This window comes from Anabrus simplex, chromosome X (assembly GCF_040414725.1).
Source record: "Anabrus simplex isolate iqAnaSimp1 chromosome X, ASM4041472v1, whole genome shotgun sequence".
NCBI lineage: Eukaryota > Metazoa > Arthropoda > Insecta > Orthoptera > Tettigoniidae > Anabrus > Anabrus simplex.
The window spans coordinates 208947399-208968824 of record NC_090279.1 but is presented as its reverse complement, the minus strand read 5'-3'; positions in this window follow the sequence as shown (position 1 = coordinate 208968824).

Sequence of the window (21426 nt, the reverse complement as noted above, 5' to 3'; positions counted from 1 at the left end):
AACTTAGTTAGGTCACCTCTGACCACAGAGAATAAGCCGTGAACTTTCCATTTCTTAATGAGGTGTTGTAGTGTTTAGAAGTGTCAGAATACCATTTCCAGTGAACTACGATCAAATTTCCGAGAAAAATTCACTCTCTCATTTGAAAACAGTCACTTTGGAAATCAAAACAGTTCTCTCACTGTTAAAACATAAAAAGTTACATCCCATTTCAGACAATGATATTTTGTGACTTAAGCATTGAGCGTTAGAGATATATATAAAAATTCCACTTGAATTCGACGGAAAAAGGTCAGTATTCTTTCCTCGAGGGAATGGGAAATAATTAAAAGAAGGAATATTTTTAAACTTGAAGGGAAATTTCAAGACTGGGCTGATATCTGACGAGTATCTTAGCGAAACTCAAGAGGAAGCATTTAGGCCTGTCCTGTGGAAAGCGTTGAGTCTCGGAATTAAGCGGGCGTCATTCAGGTAATAATTAGATAATAGGATTACTCTGACAGGAGTGGTGTCGCCTCATCAGCTGGCAGAAGCGAGAGTGGCTCCTTCCTTGTCTATGGAGGGACGGTCAATGGATACTGTATTATCCAAGATTATAACATTCACAGAACTGTTCAGCATTGAACTAGGAATATCTAGAAAAACTGTTAGCACATTTTGCTCTAAATGCGATCGTTGCCCTCTCTGGTAGAAATGACGTTCTGGTCACGCTGTGAGCAGTGCCCGCAGGAGGCTTTGACAGGGACGGAAAGTCGTGAACCAACAATGCAAGACTAAATGTATAGTTGTTTCCAACAATAATGATCGTCAATGTGGGCAGCTAATGGTTAATAAATATAATTAATTAATCAGTCGAAAGGTTGCAAGAAAGCACATACACCTAGGGATATCAGTGATAGAGGACGACGAGTCTTTGGAGTTTCTGTAGAATAGAAAAGTCTCGGGTGGTATTTCTGTGGATGCGCACTATTTAGACTATTTAGATGGTAGATCTTCCCAGTAATTTTGCACGCAGTTCAGTATTGGACCTTCACAAAACATCGAATAAAAATTTGAAGTTTTACGTGAGGTACACTGGAAGTTTTAGGGAAATTATGAAACCAAAAAGGACTCAAATCATTTAAAACCAAAATCATAAACATTAACAAATCGTATGCATTTAATAAGAAATGTTGATATCGCCAATTCACAATCACTGACATATTTTCTCAAAGTGAACAATATTGTATATAATGTATAGTTGACGGACTGAAAAACTTACAAACTTCATGAAAAGTTTTCATTCCCCTCCTGAGGGGGAGGGGCGGGCCACCTAGAAGGTAACACCTTCTCACTGGCCAGGAGATTCGTCCGGGTTGAGGGTTTAATGGAGTAGGAGGATATAAATTAGCAGAACAGCTAAAACTTTCATAAACAAACATTATCAGAAAGATGGACAACCGTGGATAATGCCAAGTGAACCGGTACACATCACAGATACTATATAGAAGGGAGAGTCTCAGTTTTTTGGGCACATTCTGAGAACCAGAAACCGGGTTATCAAGAGAAACTATAGAGACACTCTGGAATCTGAAGCAGAAGTAGAATGGATTAAGGAGAAATAACTCTGGATGGTTTTGAAAACAATACGATAAATTTCGAGAAACTGACAAACTGTAAGATTTAAACAAAAAAAAATCCTTCAGGCAAGCAATTCAATGTGGAAAACATCCTAAGGATATGAGGTACGAATGTGAGGTAAATTAAATATAATAAAATATGGTAATATATTATTTATTTATTCCTAAATATTACAATCCCTTTCTTAATGATCGTTATCCGATCGATTAGATTAGCAGTTTGCCTTTTTCCACCACTGCGAGCGCTAACTCCCTACAGTACTGCATAGTGTTGCCATTTGGCAACATTGTAAATGAACGCAGATTGTGGACAGAGGTAATTTTCAACTGTACAGTCAATCAAACTTATATATCAGTGATGCATTGTTTTTTTCTTTTTTGCATAACAGGCGACAAAGCAGCCCTAAAACCAAAGCTACTCCTTCCACTTCGTCAGTATGCACGCGTACCAATCACCGTTTATTTTCCGTGGACCCTCCCCATCACATTACTACAGGCTTCCGGAGTACCTCTGGCTCAACCTCAAAACATTACAAATCTACAGTCGTGCAAGTACACTTGTGCCTTGCAATACGTACCCAGGATGCATCAGTCGCTAGACGTAGGAGTATTTTCCGATATTTCCATCTGAAAATACTATCTCTGGCACTGCTCAGTAAATACTGCTGTGCAGTGTGGTAGACGCAAGTGTAGTTTCGAAATGTTTATGCCATAGTAAAAGTTCTGAGAAGTGTGTTGTTTATTCATAGCAGTGCCATTAAAAGTAACATGCTTTGCCCCCATTCGACCTGTAAATGTTTTGTTACTGCAACATGTATAACAAGCACAGGGTGACTTTTTTACTTTAATGAAAATGTCATTATTTGAAAAAGTAAAAAAAAAATCCTAGGAAAAATGAGTTTGACATTTATGGTTAAAGTCGAAAGCCAACCCTTCTTCTTCTGTGGTATTCAGTCCGAAGATTGGTTTGTATCGGCTTTCCATGAACTCCGGTCTATGGCTAATCTCTTCAAGTCCAAGTAATTATCACAGCCCTTGTCGTGAATGATTTGTTTTATATAACCTAGACGTGGTCTACCTCTAAAGTTCTTTCCTTCCACACTGTCCTCCAGTATTGTGTTCAGATGACCCTATCTAATGCAAAATCCAGCTCTCAAAAATTTAAGCACTTCACAGAACCCTTCAAAGAGATAAACGCATTTTTTACAAACTTGAGGAATAGTCACAGATATTAACATAATTCAACATTTAATTTCAAGTACATCTTATATTTTACGTTTTCAAAGTTATTGTTGCCAAAAAATTATTTAAATAATTTAAAATTGATTTTACCATCATGGATATTCAATTGTCCCATTTCTCTATAGGGTCTCTATGCGATAAATCTTTGTAGCGTTCTTTTAGGACCGGATGCCCTTCCTAACATCAACCTAATCAGAGGAGTTAGTGAGATGAAATGAATGACGTGATATATGGAAGGGAGACACTGAAACCCGCCGCTGGCACGGAGCCTACACCTGCCGAATAGCACCAAGGGTTCTACTGAAAGCTTAATGTCTCCATCGGACGGACGGGGATAAGAATTTAATCCATCCTGCCCTGCCGGCAAACATTTTGATGGCGAATTTTTTTTCGACCAAGGTGACTCGAGCTGGGTAACCACGGTGTGAGACCGTCTTAACGATCATGGCCAACACGCGGACTCCAATGCTGGATTTCTGTAGGCTATTTGTAGATGATGTTATACGGTATAGAGTAGTAAATGAGTTGCAGGGTTTAGAGCGACTACAGGAGGACCTGGACACTGTTCCGAGAATCCAGGTTCACGGCCTCCTGAATTGAATACTAGAATCCAGATCCAAGGCCTCCTGAACTGGATACTAGAACCCAGATACAAGGCCTTCTGAATTGAATACTAGAATCCAGATCCAAGCCCTCCTGAATTGAATACTAGAATCCAGATCCAAGGCCTCCTGAATTCAATACTAGAATCCATATTCAAGGCTTCCTGAATTGAATACTAGAATCCAGATCCAAGGCCTCCTGAATTGAATTCCAGAATCCAGACACAAGGCCTCCTGAATTGAATACTAGAATCCAGATCCAAGTCCCCCTGAATTGAATACTAGAATCCAGATACAAGACCTCCTGAATTGAATACTAGAATCCAGATCCAAGGCCTCCTGAAATGAATACTAGAATCCGTATCCAAGGCCTCCTGAATTGAATACTAGAATTAAGATCCGAGGCCTCCTGAATTGAAAACTAGAATCCAGATCCAAGGCCCCATGAATTGAATACTAGAATCCTGATCCAAATGGGAGGTACTTCCGTTTGGAAGTTATATCAAACTACTTACTTCACGATTTCCCTCACTCTTCTTTAGGAAATGTAAAACTCTTGGACGTCTGCGGAATACCGAGCGAATTGGCCGTGCGGTTAGGGCTCGCAGCTGTGAGCTTGTATTTGGGAGATTGTGGGTTCGATCCCCGCTGTCAGCGGCCTTGAGGATGGATTTTCATGGTTTCCCATTTTCACACCAGACAAATGCTGGGGCTGTACCTTAATTAATACCACGGCAGCTTGAGCCCTACACCGTAAAGCCAACTATAAAGAAAAGTAACGTCTACGTAATAATTTTTCAAGCGGCATTTCGTCATTGGTAATGTAAAATAAAACCATTTGGAAACAATCCAATAAAAAGGAAAACAAAATTGAATCACAATCAGTTATTCGGTTATTTTGAATGTTACTGTCAAAAAATCTGTTTTTCGTTTGCTAAAATTCTATAAGTTTTTAGAAAGAATAAACATCATCCTAGAAATGCCTAGTGTCGCCCACAATACTCGTTTGTCAATGTCAACCTTAATTAAAAGAAAAACAAATTTTCATCCATCTAATTAAGATAGGGACGGGGTCCGTATATGTTCAGATCCGAATGTGTCCTTAAACGTTGTGGCAAAACTGAAATAACAAGAGTATAGACAAGTTGTTCAATGTTGCCACGGCAATTCTATGGCTAAATAGTATCAAATAGGTGTTCCAGTTTCTGAGAGGTGAAATCTGAAAGTAATTTACCCCAAAGTGATTCATTTCACGTACGTTTCATCGGTGCGCGGATCTTATTCCAGCTAAGCTAGGGGTCACAACTTAGAGGACAAAGAAAGCGTACGTATTTTACAGTCTTTGTAAAAACCAGTCCACTCATTGTTTCTGCTCCCGCACATGTTATAAATATATCAAGCTGAAACAATCAAGCAGTCCTTCCTCTCTAGTTTGAGGATGTCTTTTAATTGCACAGTAGAAAGGATATTGTGTGTCGCATGTTGGCGATGGTAACGGGCGATAGATGTCGCGCTCCAGGGCTCACCGACCAGACAACAATCGAACTACACTCTGTCGAACTGAACTGTTTCGAACGAATGACTTCATCTTGATACTTGTGTAATTACTTGAGCATGTTAATAAGGCAGTCGACATACATGAAATATGCTTTCTTTCAAGCGTACATTGCTAGTTCCATTTTTGCCCACTTTTTGTGCATCTGATCGTAATTGTCAAGCATTTCTCAACATTTCCGGAGTCAGCGATGTTCAGAGAATTGCGATTAACGGAAGCCTATTCCGAGATAAAGAAAGGTTCCTGGAGTTTGCCGCAGAAACACCTGCAAGTCTTCTGTCTTTCTTCACGTCCAGTCATCGGTACGACCTCCATATCTCTCTGTGTTGTGCACTATTCTTTACCTCTGCACATCATTTCTTTCATTTCCTAATGTTGTTTAATAGCTGGTACTGCTGTGCTTCTCTTAATGTGTGGCTTAAATATTCCTTGCGTTGTGGCACTCCAATAGCAGCTTCACGCTATTTGTAGATGATGTTATACGGTATAGAGTAGTAAATGAATTGCAGGATTTTGAGCGACTACAGGAGGACCTGGACAATGTTCCGAGAATCCAGGTTCAAGGCCTCCTGAATTGAATACTGAAAGTAGATCCAAGGCCTCCCGATTGTAGTATAAGAATCAGATCCAAGGCCTCCTGAACTGAGTACTAGAATCCAGATCCAAGGCCTCCTGATTGTAGTACTAGAATTAGATCCAAGGCCTCCTGATTGTAGTACTAGAATCAGATACAAGGCCTCCTGATTGTAGTACTAGAATCAGATCCAAGGCCTTCTGTTGTGGTACTAAAACGTTCGATTAGGAATTTAATGTTTCTTCTTTGTTTAACGTCGCATTAACTCGTCGGAGGTTTTCGGCGATTAGTATTTCTTGTTCAGTTTCAAATGCAATATTTTCTACTATTTATTCATCAGTTATAAAATTTTAAATGTAAAACGGATATCTAGTTTTCTTGAATACTACTTTTCCTCAACATCAAAATTCCTACAATCTATGTAAACATATTTCACGTTAAAGGAAATGTTAGGTACGGTATTTTTCGTACACAGTTTACTTTATAGGTAGGCCTACTCAGTCTGATTTCTGGGCCAATTAAAATGGACTTGTATAAATGGTTTATATTTAGAAATCTGATGTGAAAATAATAAATAAATTTGTAGCCGTGATTTTTAATCCCTAAATTAACCTTATTTAGTCATTGTCGACCTCATATATTGTCATTTTAAGATCATATTTGGGCAATATTTAGGTCTTAATAATATTAGCCCTATTCTCATCTCTTAATTTTCGTCCTTCTTACCTTCCTTCTTTTCTTCCTTTCATTTCCTTTCCTTCATTTCTTACCTTCCTTTGTCCTCTTCTTTTTTCATCCTCCCTACCTTCTTTATTTTTATCCTTTTTACTTCACAAACACCAAGCTGTATGTCACAAGATGGCTGGTTTAGTATTAACACAGTAAATAGGAGGTGCAATCACTTCTGGCATACTTGAGGTTCAGGGACATAGCTGGAACATTCTGATACATTTAAGGATAAGCCACCCTGATCAACTGTTCTACCGAATCCGATTCGTCAGTGCAGAACTCCACATTTTTTGATGTAATCACATGATGTAACGTATTTCTAAGGGAAGTACATTGCATGTTTTAGGAACTAGTGCTTCACGTGCTGTTGGTGATATCTTACTAAGATCGTAATTACTTCGCAAGAAAAAAGAAACCAAAGAACTGATGACAATAATGGTTGACGATCCAGGGTGGGAAACACAGCCGATGGCTTTGAAGCGGAAACAAACGCCGCACAACGTTTGACACGACACTGTCCTTAACAATTGTTCTTCGGTTTCCGTCACGTAAGACACTTTGCGCACATCGTTTTTTATATTATCTGTTGTGCATGTGTAATAATGTCTTCTTAATTCCGGATGTGAGGTTTTTGATTTAAGTGGGCGTAATTTAGTTGCCTGTTCATCTTCGCACATAATTTCTTTATTGTTATGACCTTCATACTGTTTCCTTCTTGCAGGTTTTGTTCTAGCTTGATATGGAAACCTATCATTAAATCACAATTGCGGCTAACATTGTCCGAAGTAAAAAAAAAACTTTGATTTTGTCGATAAGATAAAAGAATTCTCCCAATGCACTAGAAGTTTATCGGAACTCTCCCATCTCATCATTTTCATAATTTAAACAAAAGTCTTTTAAGCTCACGTGTTATTTTTAACAGACGGATATTATATACAGGTTGTTCCGGTGATATGTATGAGGTAATCTGGGGAGTGGATACTAGATCTCAAAACAATACAAAATGTCCCTATGAACATATGCTCTACGGTCGTTCATTTAAGAGTTACACCGTTTCCAACTTTGCACAGGAAGTGTTGATAACAGCCTTACCTGGCACATCCCATGCCGAGAAGGTGTCACCATGTTGGTGTACCACGGGGATACTGCATTCTAATGCAGGAAGTGCTCAAAATGTGCCTGAATGTATAACAGACGAACACGTTCGAAAATTCTAGGCATTCCACGTATTCTTTGGCTCTCACCGTGGAGGGCTGAAATTTTTCACAGGTTTTCTTTATAAACTAATTAGGGAAAGTACAGAAGTTTCATTCCGATGCTTTGTGGTAAAGAGGGATGTTATTGCGGTAACTCCTGTAAAATACATCATTATTACATCACTCACTTGGGGTAAAAGCTTAGGACGCCCTCTCTACGAATGTTGGTGGTCCAGTTGATTATGATAACTTGTGAAAGAGCGGCTCTAAGGATTTCAATGGAAGTTCTTCCAAACCAGTGGTGAAGGTCTTTAAGCCAGTAATGTCTCCATCTCCCTATAGCTCCTTTTCCTTCAATTTTCACTTCGATTATGATTTGTAGAAATTCATATCGTTCACCTCTCATGATGTACCTGAGGTTTCGTTCCTTGATGGTTGTTAGAAGCTCTTTTTTTTCTTATTCAACAAGTTGAGGACTTCCTCATTGGCCTTTGTTTCTGCCCAGGATATTCGAACCATTCTTCTACAGAAATACATTCCAAGAGCTTCACTCTGCCTCTCCTGCAAATAGATGAGCGTCCAGCCTTCAAAATCATACACAAGAGCATGAAAAACATAGAATCGCAATATACTAACTCGGAACTGAAGGTTGAGATCTCTACTCCTGAATAGGACCTTCATACTGGTCAACAAATGTTTGGCTTCCCAAATCTATATAAATAAACCTCTACGGACCGTGTGTTTGTACATTGACTATTTCGGCGAAATGTTCATTCAGTTATCCGTTTCGGATGTAATAATGACGATCTGCATATTTTTTAGCTTTTGTGTCTGTTTGTTTGTCTGTTTGTCTGAGTTTTTATAAATGAAAGCTACTGGATATATTTCTACCAAACTTCATATTTAGAATCCACCTGCCCTTGGGTAGGTTTTAGGGCCAATATTGTTTCTAAATCCCTGAATTGTCCGGGATGTTACAGCATTGTCACGTGCTTTCGTAGAAGAATTTGTTTGACATGCCGTATTAAACGTTTCTATACAGGCATGTAACTTCGCATAAATTCATGAAAGAATCGTGAAATCGATTACCAATTCCCGTGCGAAGGACGGGTACATTATGCTAGGTAATAATATAATTTGAAGATCAGCAAGGCTGCTGAGTACGCACGAACGTAGCAGGTTCAAATTTGGCACAAGTGTTTCTTATAAGCTAGTTAAAGTAAGTAATGATATTTTCATTCTGATATTTTGTGAAATTACCGGACTTTAATCTCATAATTTCCACGAATTCATAGGACTACAATTTGGCGTATATGTTCTCATAACATTAGCAAAACTGGCGATCGATAAAGTGGCTATGCGGTATGTGTCACGTAAGTACAAGCTCAGATAGGGGAGATAGTGGGTTCGAACCCTTCTGTCGGCAGCCCTGGAGATGTTTTTCCATTTCACACCAGGTAAATGATAGCGCTGTACCTCAACTACGACCACGGCCGTTTCCTTTCCACTCCTAGCCCTTTCCTATCCCGTCGTCGCCGTAAGACGTACAGTAACTGTGTCGGTGCCACGTAAGGCATGTTGTAAAGGGATGAAATGTGTCGGAAATATATAATGTAATTAAGGAAATAAAGTATGTTTTAGACAGATATTTTGCGATTAAGTGTTAACTCCCCTAATTACAATATTTAAATCTCACACTTCCTTGGAAGCTAGGGAGCTGTAATTTGGCACACTTATTTTTCATAAGCTAGTTAGGAAATCTGAAGCTATTCCTTTCCTATGTTTCGTGACTGAAGGGGTAAATTGGGGCATCTACCCTAATTACTATACCACTAAATCGCACAATGCCTACAACATTAGAGGTATATATTTTGGTACAGGTGTTCTTTGTAAGCTAATTAAGAAAAGTAGGGATTTTTATGATTAAGGAATAAAAGATAACACATCATCTCGTGCGAAGAACTGACATTCAGTTAGCCTATAATAAATTTTCAATACCTTCAACTGCACGTATCTCACGAAAGGATCTGCCGTTTTTCCAGCTAGGTACTCCAGTTATTTCGTCTTAAAATATTCCATGTGTCTGTAACACTCACCAGCGGAAGCACAGTTCCGATTTCATAGAGATATTCTACGTCAAAAGTGCCAGTCACAGTGCTACCAACATCTGAATAATATAGCCTTGTTTCTTGTCACTGTCTGACAGCACTCTATCAATATCGGAGAAATTCACGCACGGGTAAACATGTTCCCTTCATAACGGATTTTCACATCATTGTGTTGTGTGTAATTATTGCCAACATCTGATGGAGAAATATTTTATTTCACACAATAATTATTTTTCTGCTGTGAGAAAATGCCCTAATGTACCGGTCATGGTAGCGAAGCGTGCACTGATGATGACGATAAGACAGCCTTTAAGATCTAGCCAGCAAAGCGTGGTGGATGGCCTGCCTGCCTGCCTTCTTACATCGGAACGGCTGTAATTTCATACGACAAGGAGTGAAATGGTTCGCGAAGAAGAGAGGCAAGAATGTACAGTAATACGTGACCGAACACTCCGCCTCCTGTGGGTGGGGCTGCAGACGAAGAATACACCCACGGTATCCCCTGCCTGTCGTAAGAGGTGGTGGCCAAGCGGTGATGAAGTTTGAACCATGAGATTATCTGTGATTAGTACCATAACACGAGGAACACCATGAGTCAACATTTCTTGCGATTAGTATCACTATGTGAGGAATACCATAGGTTTTGGGGGTGGATCACTATGGGAGTACCCGTGTACAGTATCCGGCAGTATGCCCGAGGCTCCCCTCTGTCCAGGTTCGGTTGGAACAGGCTACACTCCCTGGGGTGTTTTATCATCTGGTCTTGGACGCCAATGGTCTGCGTTTCCAGGAACACTGTGGGTCTGGGCGTTACCTGTGGTTAGTACCAGTATATGAGTGACGCCGTGCGTCTGCGTTACTTGTGATCAGTACCGCTACATGAGAAATACCATGGTTCTACTTTACTAGCGATAAGTAAAGTGAGCTCTAGCTTGACACCGCTGAAGTCACAGATGGCAGTGATTCGGAGTTAGTGGCATGGACGTTACACAGCTTCTGGCTCGGAGCTGTCCCTCAAGTAATCGATTTTTTACAGTTCAGTTTGGACCCCTTTAGACGACAAGCATCATCGATTCAGGATTGGGCTTTGGAAGCAGCCCCTTGATCAGTATATACCATTGTTTTAAGTTCATAATCATTGCTCATCGCCGCCTTTTTGAATTCCAATCAGTGAATTGATGTCCGGTTCCATGGCTAAATGGTTAGAGTGTTGGCCTTTGGTCACAGGGTCCCGGGTTCGAATCCCGGCAGGGTCTGGAATTTAACCATCATAGGTTAATTCTGCTGGCACGGGGGCTGGATATATGTGTCGTCTTCATCATCATTCCATCCTCATCACGACGCGCCGGTCGCCTACGTACGTCAAATCAAAAGCCCTGCACCAGGCGACCCGAAGTCCTCGGACACCTCCCGGCAGTAAAAGCCATACGCCATTTCATTTCAGTCGATTGATTTTGGAATTTTTTAAAACTTTGGTTATTGTGAGTTGGATCCACTGATTATCTTACATTCATATTCATCCATTCATTCTTCATCATCAAGTTTTGAATTCTCATCATTGGATGAAGTTTGGAATTCTAAAGTGTGCTTACATTTCGTGTCACTAGGGGCCGATGAGCAAGATGTTAGGCCCCTTTAAACAAGAAGCATCATCATATAGAATGCAAATGTCTGTCACCTATAAGAGAGACTTGCAAGTAAGGAGTAAGCTATGAGCCGTCATCGGGTTTCAAATTCTCCCCACCTCATCATCATCATCATCATCATCATCATCATCATCATCATCATCATCATCCAGTGAGCTCTGGACACCGCTGAAGTCGCAGATGGCAGTGATTCGGAGTTAGTGGCATGAACGCTACACAGCTTCTGGCTCGGAGCTGTCCCTCAAGTAATCGATGTTCTACAGTTCAGTGTGTCACTCTGGTATCAGCTGAAGCTCCATTGGCTGCTTCAATTGCAGTATGATCTACCACACTCATGCGACGAGTACGGCGGTCTTCCCTCTCCGTGACCATTGCTGCACTGTGGGTACATCCCTGTCAAATCTTTCTGTATTATCGTGGGAAGAATATCCACCTTCTCGTAGCCCTATGACAAGGCCTCTGTAAGCTGGTGATACTGCCTTCTTAGTTTCCTTAAAGCCATGCTTCACTCACACTTACCTCACAACGTTAACACCGGGCGATGACTAACGTTCATTCAGTATACAGTGCGTATTTATAGCTTTGCTCTTCGTCGACTAGCGCGTAAATTTGAATAGGCTTTATCTTTCAGATGTGTAGAAACGTGTCCCGAATTTCGTTTATCTAGCACAACCGCTTGGTTTTGGGATTTGATTTTCCGACAGGGTATCACTTAGCTGGGCGTTCTATAGAGTGACTTCCTCTGGGCTGGTATCGTAAGATCTGCTTTTGGATTCTGTCTCTTCCCATTCTGTTCACAAGGTGCTTCCAGTTCTTTGGGTATTTCCATAAGAATTTTAACCTGGGTTCTACCTTCAGGTTTTTCATCACATCGTCATTCCTGTCGTGTATCGCACTCTATGTATATTTAACCACATCTCAGCATCGGTGATTAGAGGTTAATCTCTTTTCCTAATTGTCCATGATTCACTTCCGTACAAGAGAACTGGTCTGTAAATATACACTCTCGTGCTTTTCCGGTTTCATGACTGAATTGATACCCATGGTTTTATTATATTTTGCAAATGCTGTTATCAATACCAGAATTGATATCAAACTATAGAGAGCAGCTGAGGTAGTTCACAGAGTTATTTCGTTCTATTGGCTTATTATTACAGTATAAGTTTACAAGGAACTAGTTCTTTACCTTGTAAAGCGAATGCTTTTTTTTTTCAGTTGATATTTCCATGCCATATTCAAATGCTGTTTTATTAAGGTGGTGTACTGAGCGTTGTAAAACGTTTTCTGAACAAGCAAATAGTACTTAGTCATCATCATGAATTGAATAAATAGTAACTGTAACTTCATTCATTCATTCATTCATTCATTCATTCATTCATTCATTCATTCATTCATTCATTCATTCATTCATTCATTCATGGTCTAAGGACTATAAAAGAACTGTTCTTTATCTTCTTCTGCTTACTCTCCCGCACCGTTTCCCTTGCAATGCAAGTTTAGGAACTAACCTAACTAAACCAGACCAATGGTAATATCACGCCGACGTTCGCAAGCCTTGTTTAGCATACTGTGACGTAAGAGCTTCGCCATATTGACTTTCCGGCATATCTTTCGTTATGACACTAAGTGTACAAAAGGAGTATTTCATTATCCCTACCTATTCAACACCATTAATTCCACGGTTATGTGGTTAAATGAACATAGAATTACTAGGTTTAAAGGGACATGTTTCGCCCTTCTTTTATTGGGCATCATAAGCCTCATTTAATCTTAATACAAGCTTTGGTTTGAGGACATTATCACTTATAAAAATTGAACTGTTGATTTCCTAAAAGTAATGACACTGTGGAATAGTTATTATACAAGATGAACATATACAACACGCGCTAAAATTACTTTAAGCAATTTAAAATGTTCGCCTAGAAAGAAAATAATTTTGTGTCATATTAACTCTAAATATAACACATGTCCGACACTGAAATGGATCCTCTTCGTAAAAATTTAATATACGTATCACTTGGGGATCGGAATATCGAACCCAAGACTTCAGTAGACAAGAATGGTATGAGAAAAGGCAAAATAATTTGTCGCTGTTTAATAATATTGTAGATTTAAGTGGTAATTAAAAAAATTTGCCAATGAACTCCTTACATTTACATTGCAAAATATTTTCTTCAGACCACACAATGGTATTATATCTTGTTTATTTGACTTCATTTTATCGAACGTTATCACGAATAGGTATTGACAATTATTAGACGTTTGAATGGTAGACTTAAGTGTTGTAGATCTCTCACGTTGAATTACAGAAGAACATCAGATATTACTTACGCTTATATTTTGTAAGTAGAACATCTGCCAGTAGATCATATAAATAGGATATTTTTAACGTTCTTTCTTTAGACTTACTGTACTGACCTTAATGTACAATATTATTCCTAATAAATTTAATATCTGCCTTCTATTTCTTTCAGTCACGAACATCATAGAAAATAAAAGCCATTGTGAACAGTGCTGATGACTTGATACAATTACTCTGCGCTGCCTCAGCCGAAGTTATGTCGCACACAGGGGCCCTGCTTTAAGCGTATATACAGTCTGGAAGTGTCGTCCTTCCTGGGTTATACAGGCGTTGTATCTGGTAACCACATTCTGGCTGACACGAAGGATTTCTGCCACTGTAATGTTTCTGATTTCATTCGTAATATTTTCTTTCAGTTCCTTCAAAGTGTGAAAACTTGTTCGATACAGTTTTTCTTACAGTTTACCCCAGAAGTAAAAATCACACACTGTTAGATCTAGTGAACGAAGCGGAAATAGACCAGCATTGATCACTCTGTTTGCAAACACTACCAAGATTGTAAGCAGGGAATCTTCTGATAAAACTCGTGGTTTGTTTATTGGGCACTGAGCTATACTGGGAGTCAGTTCAAGATCTAAGCGTTCCCTTTGATGTTATACGAAGGTAATACCAAAAATAAGCTCTCCTATTTTTTTATAAGTACATAGACCTCTTTATTTCTACAAAGGTTTACATCAATTTACAGCTTGAACATTTAGCTGTTTTCCTACATAAAAACCATTTAGGTCCATGCATTTTTGAAGACGCTGTGACAGTTTATGTATGCCCATGTCATACCAGCTCGCAGGCATGTTGTTCAGGAAGTTGTGAGCGGCAGACCTCAGGAACCAAAATGCAGAGATCATCCAGGGTGATCTGCCGATCATCACGCATAATTTGGCTCAACCTTCACGACTGCATCGACGGAAATTGACGATCTCCCGCTCCTTTGTTCGTTCGGCTGCAAAATCTTTACACCGCTTACGAACATTTTTGACATCCATGCACGATTTACCGTATCCTTCCGTCAATTTTCGATGGATTTCAATCGTTTCGGTACATTTTGCGTTCTAAAACCGAATAACTTCGCACTTGGCGGTAACATCCAATGGGAGCTCCACTCTCAACGGCTGTCAAGCCAAGACTGAGTGTTCTATTGCGGTGTGCGCATGTTTATATGTGAGCGCGGGAAACACTCTTCACAATATTGTGACCAACAGCCACACGAACAGAGTTCTGTACTTATAAAAATATACGAGACTTTATTTTTTGGATTACCCTCGTATATGTTATACAGGCCGCTTACACTACCCACCAGGCTCAAGACGAGAACCGAGACTGAGAGGGAGGAAAGAGGGAAAGTCTGCCCATGCGGAGGGTTAATCTGCTCAGGTCTTCAACTGATTACCGGTATAACATCAAAAGGGCCACTTAGGACTTGAGTTGATGCCGACTATAATAGTTTCAAATATATTTACAATTATGTGAATATGTGCTCATGAAGGTGACACTTAACCAGGAAATTGCTGAACAAATGCATCGCGTACCCGTCGAGCCGGTGTTGGAATGATAACTGCCTCACCATTTTAACAGCTGAAATTCAGACTGGCGAATGATGCTTGCGAGGTCGAACATATGCAGGCTGCTTGCAAGGTCAAGAACTATGCGCGCGCCTCCAATACTGCTGCTTACATATCGGACAGAAAAAATGCCTCTTGGACGGGCTTAGTTTATATCGGAGATCCTGTATATCGGCATACATTAAAATGATTTAATTCATAACTCAGCTGAGTTGACGAGATCGCTCATTCCTGTCATTATAACCACAACTCTCTTCTACATTTCAAATTAAAGATGAAGCACTTATGTGAATTTTAATATTTTAATTTGATTGATTCTTTATTGACGGAACTACGATTCCGAAAATCAATTATGAATGAAGTCATTTTCATGTGCGCCGATTTAGACATGTTTTAATTGGTGTTTCTTTCAGTCCACTTCTTTCTTGTCATTTTTGCCACATCCATATTTCTGTTCGTGCAAACTCGCTCTTCTCCTGCTTTTCTAACACCCATCTTCCACATCCTTAAAGCAGAATGCTACGTGCACAAGTTATTTGGCATTTTGGTTAATTTTTTCCAGGATATTGATGGAGCCGTGGAAATTTTTTTTGGTGATACGATTTCGTTCTTCCTAAGTAGGATCTAATATCTTTCTTGATCTCGAATAAATAACTAAATAAAAATAAGGAAAAAGAAGGAATGAAAGGAAAATGAATATGTCTATCGTAGATGTTAACGCTTTGTCGCGGAGCAGTTGGTTTCCCTTCCTCCCTTTCCTCTGCGCTGTGAAGTTGGATCGTCACCACATTGACTGACCGCGGTCCCTGAGGCCTCTCTAGGGTCTGACCTCGGCGCGACCTCGCCCTTCACAGCCGTATATCACCTCTCCCTACTCAGGACAGACCACCATTAAGGCACATTTGTCACACTTGATCGTCCAATGTCTTCGGCTACTTTAACCGGAATATTAATCGAGTACTGAACTCCGTGGGTTTTTAATCTTGATTTTGACAGACTCCTCCCACGAGTAACGGTGTAGGAGGCCATGAGCAGGCTGCACTAAGCTCCCTGAAACAATACCATTTTATAAAAACTAGGACAGACCACTTGTTAACTCGTAAAGATTTAGACCAATTTCGCCCAATTTACAACAATCCTAATCGCTAACAAATAAAAATGAAACACGATGAATTTATTTCACCTACGTACAGGCCATGAAGGCCCTTGGAGGAGTCGAAGGTAAAGACTTCCACTATTGTTAACCTCGGCACGTGATGGGGTAGAGTGGTTAGCTATACGCCCGGCCGCCTTTGCCCCCAGGAATTAACCTGGCACTCATTTTTGGTGTAGGCTGAGTGAACCTCAGGGCCATATGCACCTCCGGAAGTGAAAATCTCGTTTCTTAAATTTTACGACTTCCTGACGGGGATTCGAACCCACGTCCTTCCGGGCGAACCGAGCAAGCCTTTACTATTTCATTATTTAATTATTTATTTTTCCTTCTTCTCTTTCCGCTACGGCCTGCCACATGCCAATTTAAATTCCTCAGCCTTTGGAGTTTCCTTTTCCTTTCTTTCAACTAATGTTTCATCCTTGGAGCGAGTTGGCCGTGCGGTTAGGGTCGCGCAGTTGTGAACTTACATTCGGGAGATAGTGGGATGGAACCCTACTGTCGTCAGAGCCCTGGAGATGGTTTTCTGTTGTTTCCCATTTTCACACCATGCGAATGCTGGGGTTGTGCCTTTATTAAGGACATAATCGCTTCCTTCCCACTCCTAGCCTGTTCTTGTCCCATCATCGCCAAAAGACCTATCTGTATCGGTGAGACGTAAAGCAAATTGTAAAAATAAAATCAAGAAAGGAAGGATTGTGAGGAAGAATGACAAATGGTCTGAGGAGAAGAGAATAAACCACAGTGCAATGCGGAAGGAATACTGGAAATAAGTTAAGAAGAAACGACAAGGAAGGATGAATTGAAATTGACATGTGGACTCTAGCAGTCCTCATAGTAAGGAAGGAAAAACTATACTTCTGTAATGTATTTTTAATGAAATTAGACGGCGTCTGTTTGTTTGTTTGTTTGTTTGTTTGTTCCGGAATAGACTCAAAATCTACCGGACTCATTGAAATGAAATTCGGTAAAGATATACGTAGTAGCGTCAAATGCCGAGTCACGCAAGGGATACTTTTAACTTTGATCTATATCACCCTCTCGATCTAGTGGGAGATTTTACAAGGAGATCTCCCAAATGTCCTCGGACACTCCCGACACTAAAAGTCATACGCCATTTCATGTCCTCCTGTAAGTGATATTCCGGTATTCGAATGTTGGATACCATTTTTGGCCGGTATTGCAGATGGCTTTGGAACCTCCCTGGGCTCAGGCGGTATCGCGCCGGTCTCTCAACTCTGGATTACGTGCTTCAAATCCCGGTCACTCAATGTCAGTTTTGAGCTGGACAAACCGGAGAAAATACATGTTTATCTCCTGGTACTCCAGTTTTCCCTGTCATTTTTCATTACATCAACACTTTCATTTCATCTGTCAGTCACTAATCATTGCCGCAGAGGAGGGCGACAGGCTTCGGCAGTCGGCACAGTTCCTCTCCTCGCCGCTATATGGGGCTTCCTTCATTCCATTCCTGATTCGGTCGAATGACAATGAAACAAAATCTTTTGACTGAAGCTAGTAACAAGTATAGTCTTGCCTACACAATATTTATGCTATATGTTTTGCATACACCTTAGGGATACGGCCCATTAGAACCCCTAGAATTTATATTATTCTCGCTACATTATGTCAAACAATCAAAATAGTTTATATTCTATCATATTGCTTCCTAAGTATCCGGGAACTAGTAATGACTTATTGTCTACAATAAGTTATTTATCTTCCCAAAAGTCTCTAGTAACTCTATGGAATGCTGATCTTTTAAGGCAGCCACTGCGTGCCATAAATCCACTGCGGGTCGATGTGGCGAGGTTACAAGTGAAACTCCGCAGAAGGTAGGCGATAATTATTGGGACAAGATTGATGGGGTGTGCGGTCCCATCGACAACACCAGGGTCCAGCGGAGGTTGAAATATGTGACTGGGGATAACGGGCGTTAAACGGTGAGCTATACGTCTTGTCTTTGTGACAGGGGTTAAATTCTCCGTGTAACATACTGTCCAGCATCTCGCTCACTCACGTTACTTTACTTGCCCCCGTGGCTCTACTTAGGTGCATCAAACCACTGAACTTGAGATTGTCAAATGTTTTTTTCTTCAACAACATTTTTCTTTACTGAATTCTTCTTATTCTTATTCTTATTCTTATTCTTCTTGTTCTTGTTTCGTTACGCCCATTCATAGATCGCGTTGGAACTTGTTTATTGGCTGGATGACTTTCGCCTTCCTGTTCTTCCAAAATCTCTTCATTAAATCACTTTGTTGCCTCTTCCGATCTTCTGACCACTTTGTACCTAGTCCTGCTGCTAGTTTTCACCACAAATGTGTGTTTATTTACTGTGGTCCTGAAGTCTTCCCTGACGTTGAATTCATTCAAGTCCCCTCTTCTTTCCTTCAGCCAATTTATTCTCGTGTTTTGGGAATTTATAGCATTTAATAAACTGTTTGTTAGTCTATTATTATCCATCCTAAAATAATAATAGTAATAATAATAATAGTAATAATTCTATTCTTCTTTATTCTATTCTTCAGCAGGACTGGTACAAAGTGGTCAGAAGAGCGGAAGAGGCAAAAACGTGAGTTCATGAAAAGATTTTGGAAGAATGCGAAGGCGAAAGTCATTAAACCAGTGAACAAGTTCCAACGCCCTCTATGAATGGGCTTAACGAAACAAGAATAAGAATGCAGTAAAGAAAAATATTGTTGAAGTATAGAATAATTATAATAATAACAACATATTATTATTGTTATTATTATGCCTTGTCATCATGGACGTTGACAGTCATCCAGTTCCATGGTATTTCGTCGGCGGGTGATTTTTTAGTACGTAGGGTTTCCGTGTATTGCTGGTGGAGCGCTACGGTTGCGATGTTAAGCATTCATTCGGCTTCCTTGAACTGTTAACACGCCACAAGCAACGTTGATGAGATTCGCACAGTGAAGCAGTCTAGTAATGAGTGTTCAACATGTTCAAGACAATATATTAATTCGTTTTTTTGAATTAATGAAACATAAAACAGCTGACATTCATCGCCAAGTGTGTGAATTTACCATTAAATTTCCATATTATGTGAAATCATTTAACAAAAGAGTAGGTTAGCTATTTTTCTTGTTGCTGGTTTAGTGGTTAAACGTCGCACTAATTCATCGAAGGTATTCGCCGACGCAAGGATGACAAAAGGCTAGGCTCGGGAGGGTAGCCGTGGCTTTAAGTAAGGCACAACACAGCATTTGCTTGGCGTGAAAATCGGAAACCTCGGAAAACCATCATCAGGTCTGCGGATGGCGTGTTATGAACCCACCATTTTCCGAATGCAAGCTAGCAGCTACGCAAACCTAACCGCAAGGCCATCTCGCACTTGGTAGGGAATTTGCCGTCTGGATGGCAACCTTAAATGCAGATCAGTAGTGATTGATTGATTGATTGATTGATTGATTGATTGATTGATTGATTGATTGATTGATTGAAATTATAAATTACTAGCTGTAGTACCCGGCGTTGCCCGGATAGTTCCTGAATATTTAAGATTTGCCTTACCAGTTATGTGCAATGTGAATTTTCATAGAATTCCTTTTTGACTTGCAAATTCATATGTTACGATCTATTATGTCGTTTTAGAATTATTTAGATGTGTATGATTTCAAGTTTCAGATTATTTAATTTTCGAGTAAAACTTCGTTCTTATGGAAGCTCGAATGGACTGGGAAATATTTGATCCTGTCAAAAATTAATAAGTGATAACTATATGTGTTTAGCCGTCGCACTATAGATACGGTGCACAGGATTTCACCTGTCAATGAGACTGCCCCCTCTCGCCCCCCACCTCTAAGAGATAAAAAATCTGGATTGTCACCATTCATCTCAGTGACCCCGAAAACTGTAGATTCGAGACTGTTTTCGATTATTTTTATATCTCACTCCCCTCTCACCCTCACCCCAAAGGAGGCGGAACATGAACTTTAAAAAATTCGGAGTGTCACTATTCATTTCAGCGACCACGAAAACTATGGATTCGATAATATTCTAGATTATTTTATACGACCCCCTCGCCCCCTGCCCATAAGGGTGCTAGGGGTGTCTTACCCCCACGTGGTTTGTCTCCTGATACTAATTGATAAGTTTACCAAGTTTGGTGAAATTGCTCCAGTGGTTTAGGAGGAGATGTGTCATTTACGCACACACACACACACACACACACACACGTCCATTTTTCTGTATAGTAAGGAGAAGAAGATAAGATTTGTATATACTTTTCCGATTATTTTTGTATCTCTCCCCCTTCGCCCCACACTTTGACTTGCAAAAAATCCGGAGTATAACTATTCATCTCAGAGACCCTGAAATCAATGAATTCGAAACTGTTTTTAATTATTTCTATATCTCACCTCCCTTCGCTCCCCACCTAAAAGGGGGCTGAGCTTGGACTTTAAAATATTCTGGAGTATAACTTTCCAACTCAGCGAGCCCGAAAACTATGAATTCGACACTATTCTAGACTATTTTTATAACTACCCCCTGACCCCCCTCTCATAAGGGCGCTAGGGATGGCTTGCCCCCACAGTACTCGTCTGCCGATAATAAGTAATACGTGTACCAAGTTTGGTTGAAATTGCTCCAGTGGTTTAGGAGGAGATGTGTCATTTATCCACACCCATACATCAATTTATATATACAGTAAGATAAGATTTTTATACTTCACCCCCTTTCCATCCCCGCCCAAAGGAGTCCTATGAGTGGCTTACACAACAATATATTTTTTTCCAGATATTAAGTCTTATTTGTACGAATTTTGGTTGGCAGCTATGCCCAAACGTACATGCATAATCTCGCTGCTCTAGAATCCTGGAGCTGACGTTGCCATGGTTACAGCAGTTCATTTCTTTTATCCGATTCCTCGAGCAGGAGTTGTGTGGTGCCAATATCTCCGTAACGGTTGGTTTTAGGGCATTAAAACATGGTTTTCGGGCCCGTAGGGCTTACCGGGTTTTGTTCTTTGCGTGAAGAGGATTAAATTGAGATTTGTCTCGTCCTTGTACGACAAATTCGATGTTTTGCCTATATTAGCCTATTATATTTATATC